Raw genomic sequence first — 7,577 nt, 5'->3', positions numbered from 1 at the left:
AGGGAGTGGAGAATAAACCAGCAGGCAGTCGTGCAAGGGGATGCACTGGGTGGCTGGATCAGTCCACGTTTGTGCCGCTCAAGAAGTTTCACGTCTGCAGGGCCAGGACAGGGGCTTGGTCCTGCAGGGGTGGAGGGACACTGCTCTTGAGTCTCCTCTCACTGTCTCTGCAGGCAAGGGGGGAAGGGTAGACTGGAAATTGAAAATGGCCAGGAGAGCGTTAGTTCTATTTTTCTGCTTGGGAGAGGGTATCTCACCTTTGGGGTGAGATAATAGGTTCTCAGTTTATTGCTCATCTGTAGGAGACTTGCAGGAGCAGATGAAGAGAAAAAAAAGGAAAAGCACAACTTTCTTGGGGGAGGGGATGGACACTTTTCCTTTGGGATATATTATGTACCTGTAGATTGCTTTCTAGAAGTCATAGCTTGCCTCAGCAGTGGTGTCCTGCAGATATCACTCTTCTCTCTCTGCTGGGCTCCTAGTCTTCAACTTCGTTGGGTGTTTTCTGGACTTTATCCTTCTCTCTCATCAGGAGCTTCTGTTGGAGGTACCTGTTGGCCATCTTGCCCCTCCCCTAATCTATAGGACTTATTTGCACTATTACCCTTCAATTTTACACCAAGGAGGCCCCATAGAAAACTAATGCCCATTTCCTGGAATTGGTCTCCCACAACATTGAAATTTATTAATGAATTGACAATGGTTAAAACTTGGATTTCATAGAAAAACACGGTCCTAATATGCTCTTGAGAACTGTGACATCTGGCATGCTGGGTCCATATTGGTCTATGACTCTGATATGCTGAAGTTTGTCCACTCAGGGAAGACTCCGTACGTTTTAGGATGCCCTCTTGCAAGCCCAGATTCAGCTTGCCCTGGTGTTTGGTTTTGTTTCCTCTTCTGTAGAATTTGAGGCATGGGCTTTGATGGCAGCCCAGATAAGATTCTGGCTGTGCACTTGTTACCTCTGTGGCCTTATCCTTGGCTTATAAATTAAGGCTGACAGTTAAATCAGGTTGTGCAAAGCCAGCACTGTGACTCTGCTTATTCCTGGATTTGGTATAGTGGCTGGGGATTCCCTGGGACCAGCCCATGGACTCTTCTCTGCCTGGTCCCTCTAAGGTCGGCAGTGTCCTATCTGGCTTCCAGGCCCTTAATACCTGCTTATTGTTGTTGCTGCTGTTGGCACTCCTGGTCTCTACCATTTCTTCCTTTACTCTGTTTTCTTCTCTTTCCCTTGTCCTCTAGACTAATGTTTGCCAATGAATTATGGCATTTTTTCAATGCTTTTCTCAACTGAGTCATTTCTGTGCACTCATACTGTGCACTCAGGGACTAGTTTTTAAAAATCAGAAATAGAAAAATAGGGCAACACCTGTGGCTCAAAGTAGTAGGGCACCAACCCCATATGCCGGAGGTGGCAGATTCAAACCCAACCCCGGCCAAAAACTGCAAAAATAAATAAATAATTAAATAAATAAATGCTTTCACTATAAATACATACATGTATAGACACATTTCAAGAACAGAAAATGCTTAACTGTATTAAAATTGCAATGCTCAATATATACTAATAACAGAAGATGAATACAAGCTACATTTGACTTATGCAGTTACAAGAGGGGCTTGAAGTGTCCATCTGCATTCAGATACTTCTGATTACAGCCAACTGCTTGAGCAACGTTGTGAGGCCTCCCAGGTCTACCCTTGTGCATGTGATACACTGTACCATGCCTATCAGACTTATCACAAGTGTGTGCAATTGTTAGGTGTGTGGGAAGTTCTATTGCATACTCATACTCCCATACTCCCATTTTCAATACACTTCCACAATAATCTCACATTTCAAATACCACTTCAAAATTATCTTGCACTCCTTGAAAAACATTCCTCCACCATGTTCTCTGATGGTCTTTCCTAGCATTTATGTATTAGATTAACACCATAATATTCAACTTCTAAAAATGATACATAGATGGACAGTGCCTGTGTGTCAAAAGGGTAGGGCACCAGCTCCATATGCCGGAGGGGGTGGGTTCAAACATAGACACAGCCAAAAAAAATTAATAATACATAGATAACATCTCTTAAAATGTATATAGGCTTTTTTTTCTATACATATACATGTGGGTTTTTGGTTTGTTTCTTTCTATTTTTTTTTATTGAATGGTAACTATGTACGTTAATGCATTTCTGGGGTATAGTGTGGTGTTTTCACATACAATTTGAAACATTACATCAAACTGGTTAACATAGCCTTCATGTCATTTACCTAGTTATTGTGCCATTTATTTTGTTTGCATTTTTGCCTTCATAAAATTAAAAAGGCTTAAAATGTAATAACAATAACAATGTTTAAGGTAAGGACTAGAAAAAACCTCATAAAGAATGAAAGAAGATAAATACATTTGGAAAATAAATTGGATGATTGCTTCAACAAAATATTGAGAAATAATAATAATGCAAAAAAGGTAACATTCAAACTGTCAGATAAAGTATGTCTATCATAGAATGCTTTGACTCTGAGGCTCAGTATGGAATCATCAATTAACTTCTTCTTTTTTTTTATTCCAAAGTCTCAGAAAATAGACAACTATTACTTATAAATAAAAATAGAAGATAATTTCGAAAAACAAATCATGCCAAATCTTATAGACAATATAAGAAGAAAAAATACTTCTAAAACATTCTACTTCATCTTGATATACCTCATACTAAAACTGGAAAAACATATAATTATAAAGGGAAATTACACACATATTTCACTTATAAATGAGGATGCAATATCCTAAACAACATATGAACAAGTTGAATTAAAAATTATTGCTCAAATAATGTATTTTGGTCAAAATTAAATCAAATTTATGTGAGAATTAGTCACTATTTTCTTGTCTTTTTTTTTCTTTTCCTTTCCCTCACCCCCTCTGACCATCACTCTCTGTCTGCTCTCCCCTTCCACCACCCTCCACCATGTCATTAATTGTCCTCATATCAAAGTTGAATACATAGAATTCATGCTTCTCCATTCCTGTGATGCTTCACTAAGAATAATGTGTTCCACCTCCATCCAGGTTAATAGAAATGCTGAAAAAAATCCATTTTTAATGGGTGAATAGTATTCCATGTTATACTTATACCACAGCTTGCCAATCCATTGCTGGGTTGAGGGGCATCCAGGCTGTTTCCACATTTTAGGGATTGTAAATTGAGCTGTGATAAACAGTCTAGTACAAGTGTCTTTATAATAAAAGGTATTTTTCCCCCCTGTGGACAGATATCTAGTAATGGGATTGCAGGATCAAATGGGAGGTCCAGCTTGAGTTCTTTGAGGATTCTCCGTACTTGCTTCCAAAAATGTTGTATTAGTTTGCGGTCCCACCAGCAGTGTTCCTTTCTCTCCACATCCCCACCAGCATCTATAGTTTCGAGATTTTGTGATATGGGCCATTCTCACTGGGGGTAGATGATATCTCAGGGTAGTTTTAATTTGCATTTCTCTAATAATTAGGGATGATGAGCATTTTTTCATGTTTCCTAGCTATTGGTCTGTCTTCCTCAGAGAAGGTTCTGTTCATCTCTCTTCCCCATTGATGTATGGGATTTTTGGTTTATTTCATGTGGATTAACTGAAGTTCTGTGTAGATCCTAGTTCTTAAGCTTTTGTCTGATTCAAAATATGCAAATATCCTTTCCCGTTAGGTAGGTGGTCTATTTGCTTGGGTTGTTGTCTCCTTAGTGGTACAGAAGCTTTTAAGTGTAGTAAAATTCCATGTGTTTAGTATTACTGTTGTTCCTATTGCCATGGCAGTCTTGTTCATAAAGTCTTTCCCTAGGCCAATATCTTCCATTGTTTTTCCTATGCTTTCATTGAGGATTTTTATTGTTTCGTGCCTTAAATTTAAGTCCTTTATCCATCTTGAATCAATTTTTGGGAGCAAAGAAATGTGTGGATCCAGTTTCAATCTTTTACATGTGGACATCCAGTTATCCCAGCATCATCTATTGAATAGGGAGTCTTTCTTCCAGTGTACATTTTTTTTGGTTTATCAAAGATTGGGTAGTTGTAAGTTGTGGAAAATATGGGGTGCCTACGAGTTGGGAGGAGTTGGCCGGTGGCCATTAAAATATATATAGACTTTTTCAGCACTTTCTGTGTGTGTATTTGTGTATGTGTATGTAAACAGTATGGAAGAATCTGGCCCTTAAAAACTCAAGTCTTGGGCTGGGCATGGTGGCTCACACCTATAATTGTAGCATTCTGAGAGGCAGAGCCAGGTGGATTGATTTCAGGAGTTCAAGACCAGCCTGAGCAAAAGAAAGCAAAATCCCGTCTCTACTAAAGAAAGGGAAAAAACTAGCTGGGTGTTGTTGTAGGTTCCTGTGGTCCCAGCCACTTGTGAGGCCGAGACAGGAGGATTGCTTGAGCCCAAGAGATTGAGGTTGAGGTGAGCTATGATGCTGTGGCACTCTACACAGGGCAACAGAGTGAGACTGGGCTCAGAATAAAAAAGTGTCTCTTTTTATATTACAAGCTACCCCCACCCCAATTCCAGTAGTCAATACTGTAGGTTATCTCCTGCCATTTGTTTTCTGTTCATTTATATATCTAATATAATATTATTTTAAAGATTTTGTGTATTTGGACTATTTAGAAGAAGTTGCCACATTGATACATCCAGTTTTTTTTTTTTTTTTGTAGGCACTCCTTGTTTTCCAATAAAGCATCCCTTTTTAAAAGGGAGATGAAAGCATTTTAGTTCTGGTTCAGAGTTGCGATAAAACAGTGAACCTAATGTTCAGAAAGTCCTCATATACAGATGAAAATTTTCAAACCTCCAATTTTTTTGACCTAGTTTTGGGGCATATTTAGTTTTCTGTTTAGAAGTCATCAGAGGGTTCAAAAACGCCAGTGACCAAAAAATTTACAAATCGTTGCTTTCATTTCTCTTCTACATTCTTAATTCTAAAGACTGATTAATTTCTTTTAAAAATATGTTTATAGTGGGCGACACTTGTAGCTCAAAGGAGTAGGTGCCAGCCCCATATGCCGCAAGTGGCGAGTTCAAACCCAACCCTGGCCAAAAACTGCAAAAAACAACGAAAAAATATATATGTTTATATAAAAGAAATATATACTTAATATATTTGAGTAATTTTTTTAAATAATAGACATTTCCTTAAAAGTGTTGCTATAAGCATTCTTACATGTAAATTTTTATTTAAAATGGTATTTTAGGTAGTTGGCTGGTGGCCATTGCTGTGAGGGGGTCCAGCACCCAAATGGGACTCCAGGTGCCAGACAATGGGCAGGAGGGGACTGCCTCCTGCTTGATCTTAGGGCACATAAGCAGCGGCCTGCCACTGTAGGGCACTGCCACTACCAGGTGGCTGCCATCAGGGCTGTCTTTGCTAATACTGATGACAGAGGCGCTACTCCACGACTTCAACACAAACTAGCCCATCAGCGCGCCACCTGGCGGGTATGGCTGTGGCAGCAAAATGTACTTGGGGTCCAATTCGGGCCTCAAGAGCTAGGCCACTAAGCCGTCAGAGGGCCTCACCACCTTGATGTCCTCCAGGTTGAAGGGAGCCCTGGGAGGGGGCACAGACTCTAGGCCATAGAGGAGTTCTCCACCAGTGAAGCCAGGCACCACACCTGGGTCGCACCCCTGGCTCGGATTCCATAGCTGAAGCTATAGGTGGAGGGTGCACTGGCAGGGCCGCTGCTCCAAGGGGAGGACGAGGATGAAGCTGACGCCAATGAGAACATGGTGGTGACCACCAACTCTGGATGGGACAGTGAGTTGGAAAGGATAAAGTCCAGGTCCAGGAGATCGTTATCATTGAACACCTCCCTCTCCCTCCGGGGTAGAAGCGCGGGGTTTCCACCACCACAAGCCGCGCTGGATCTGCCGCTCTCCAGGTCTGTGCTCAGGGTCGCTGCCGCCAGGTCTTAGGGGTGGCCAGGAAGCACTGGGTGGGGGGAGTTGCTTTGTGTGGGAGAGTTCCTCCCACCAGCTTTTATTCTGAGCACTTGCCAGACGCAGTGGCTTCTCCCTACCCGCTGGGCCAGAGGCAAAAGTAGAGAAAGATGGGAGCAGAGCATCGCTGACAGCCATGTCAGACTCTCCAAGTGGCTGCCTCAGTAACATGGGGGCCCAGAAAGTCCTCGGGAGCCCTGAGCAGGGAGGTACCCAAACCCCAAAATCAACAGAGAAAAACTTAGAAATGATACCAAACCCCAACCCCCCAAACTTTCCCGAGATCCTTCTTCTTTGGATTAAATATAAATTGAAGACATCTTTTTAAGAAAGTTCCTTGGTATACAAAATTTCTTAGAAAAGCTTTAAACTCTTAAAAGTAGACAATCAGCGAGGCAAGTAAGTAGGTGCGATGACCACTCTGTGCTCTTCGACTCAGCAGAGTTCCTCGCCGCAGCCATGGTCGCCTCAGATGTTGTGGTGGGTGCACCAGCTGTGGCCGGGAGACTGGCTGCGAGGGAGCTGAGCTGCAGGCTGGGTGGCGGCACAAGGCGCAGATTCAGGGGGGTGCCTGGGTCGCGCACGGCCATGGACACCGGCCATAGGCCGGTAGGTGAATGGGGGGCCGGAGGTGCGGGAAGGGGCACTCTGCGGCTCCCAGTACTGCTGGCGCCTGCCACGCCTCTGTCCCCCACTGTCCTGCAGAAGCACTCGTAATGGCCACTGGCCAACTGCACAGGACTCCCCCTTTGGGCAGCCACTCCCCAGTAGGACTACCCTGACCCTGGGTCCCAAGGAACTACTGAGCAGCAGGGACTGTCACCCTGCTCTGCCTCTGTCCCTGGGCTTCCACTGCCACCGGGTACCAACTACCCACCCTTCCTCCCAGCCCAGATGCAGCCTCAAGTCCCGCAGCTCCTTTACCAAGAACACGTGCCACCAGGTTCCTGCATTTTGGAGGAGCCCAAGCCAAAGAGGGGAAGAAGATCAAGGCCCCAGAAAAGAACCACCACACACATTTGTGATTACATGGGCTATGGCGTAGAGTTCTCATCTAAAGGCACACTTGCGAACCCACACAGATGAGAAACCCTACCACTGTGACTGAGAGGGCTGTGGCTGGAAATTCACCTGGTCAGATGAACTGACCAGGCACTACCACAAACACACAGGGCACTGCTGGATCCAGTGCCAGAAGTGCAACCATGCATTTTCTAGGTCAGACCCCCTCGCCTTACACATGAAGAGGCACTTTTAAGTCTCAAACAGTGGACATGACCCACACTGCCAGAAGATAATTCAGTATTTTATACCTTTCACATCGTCTTCCTGAGGAGGAGGGGAAGAGCCCAGCTGGAAAGCAGGACAATCATGGTCAAGTTCCCACCTGAGTCAACTTGTGAACAAATGTTAAGGGAACAGGAGGAAGCCAAAAGTCAAAAATCAATCAACCGATGGGGTCTGTGACTGGATCTTCTATCATTCCAAGTCGAAATCCAACTTGAATATTCCTGGACTTAACAGAAATGCTGAGGGGGTGACTGGAAGTTGTGGCTATCAGGGTATAAACTAGGTCTGTGAGTTGGGGGAGGGAAG

At 43.6% G+C, this 7,577-nt stretch overlaps 1 pseudogene; it reads right to left on the bottom strand.

Annotated features, from left to right (window-relative positions):
- Positions 1-5,232: 5,232 nt before the first annotated feature.
- LOC100955437 lies at positions 5,233-6,140 on the bottom strand (annotated as a pseudogene).
- Positions 6,141-7,577: the final 1,437 nt, after the last annotated feature.

This window comes from Otolemur garnettii, unplaced genomic scaffold, assembly GCF_000181295.1.
Source record: "Otolemur garnettii isolate 467f Iridium unplaced genomic scaffold, OtoGar3 scaffold00544, whole genome shotgun sequence".
NCBI lineage: Eukaryota > Metazoa > Chordata > Mammalia > Primates > Galagidae > Otolemur > Otolemur garnettii.
Note: the sequence above shows the minus strand (reverse complement) of the source record. Positions and strands in the feature narration are given on the sequence as shown.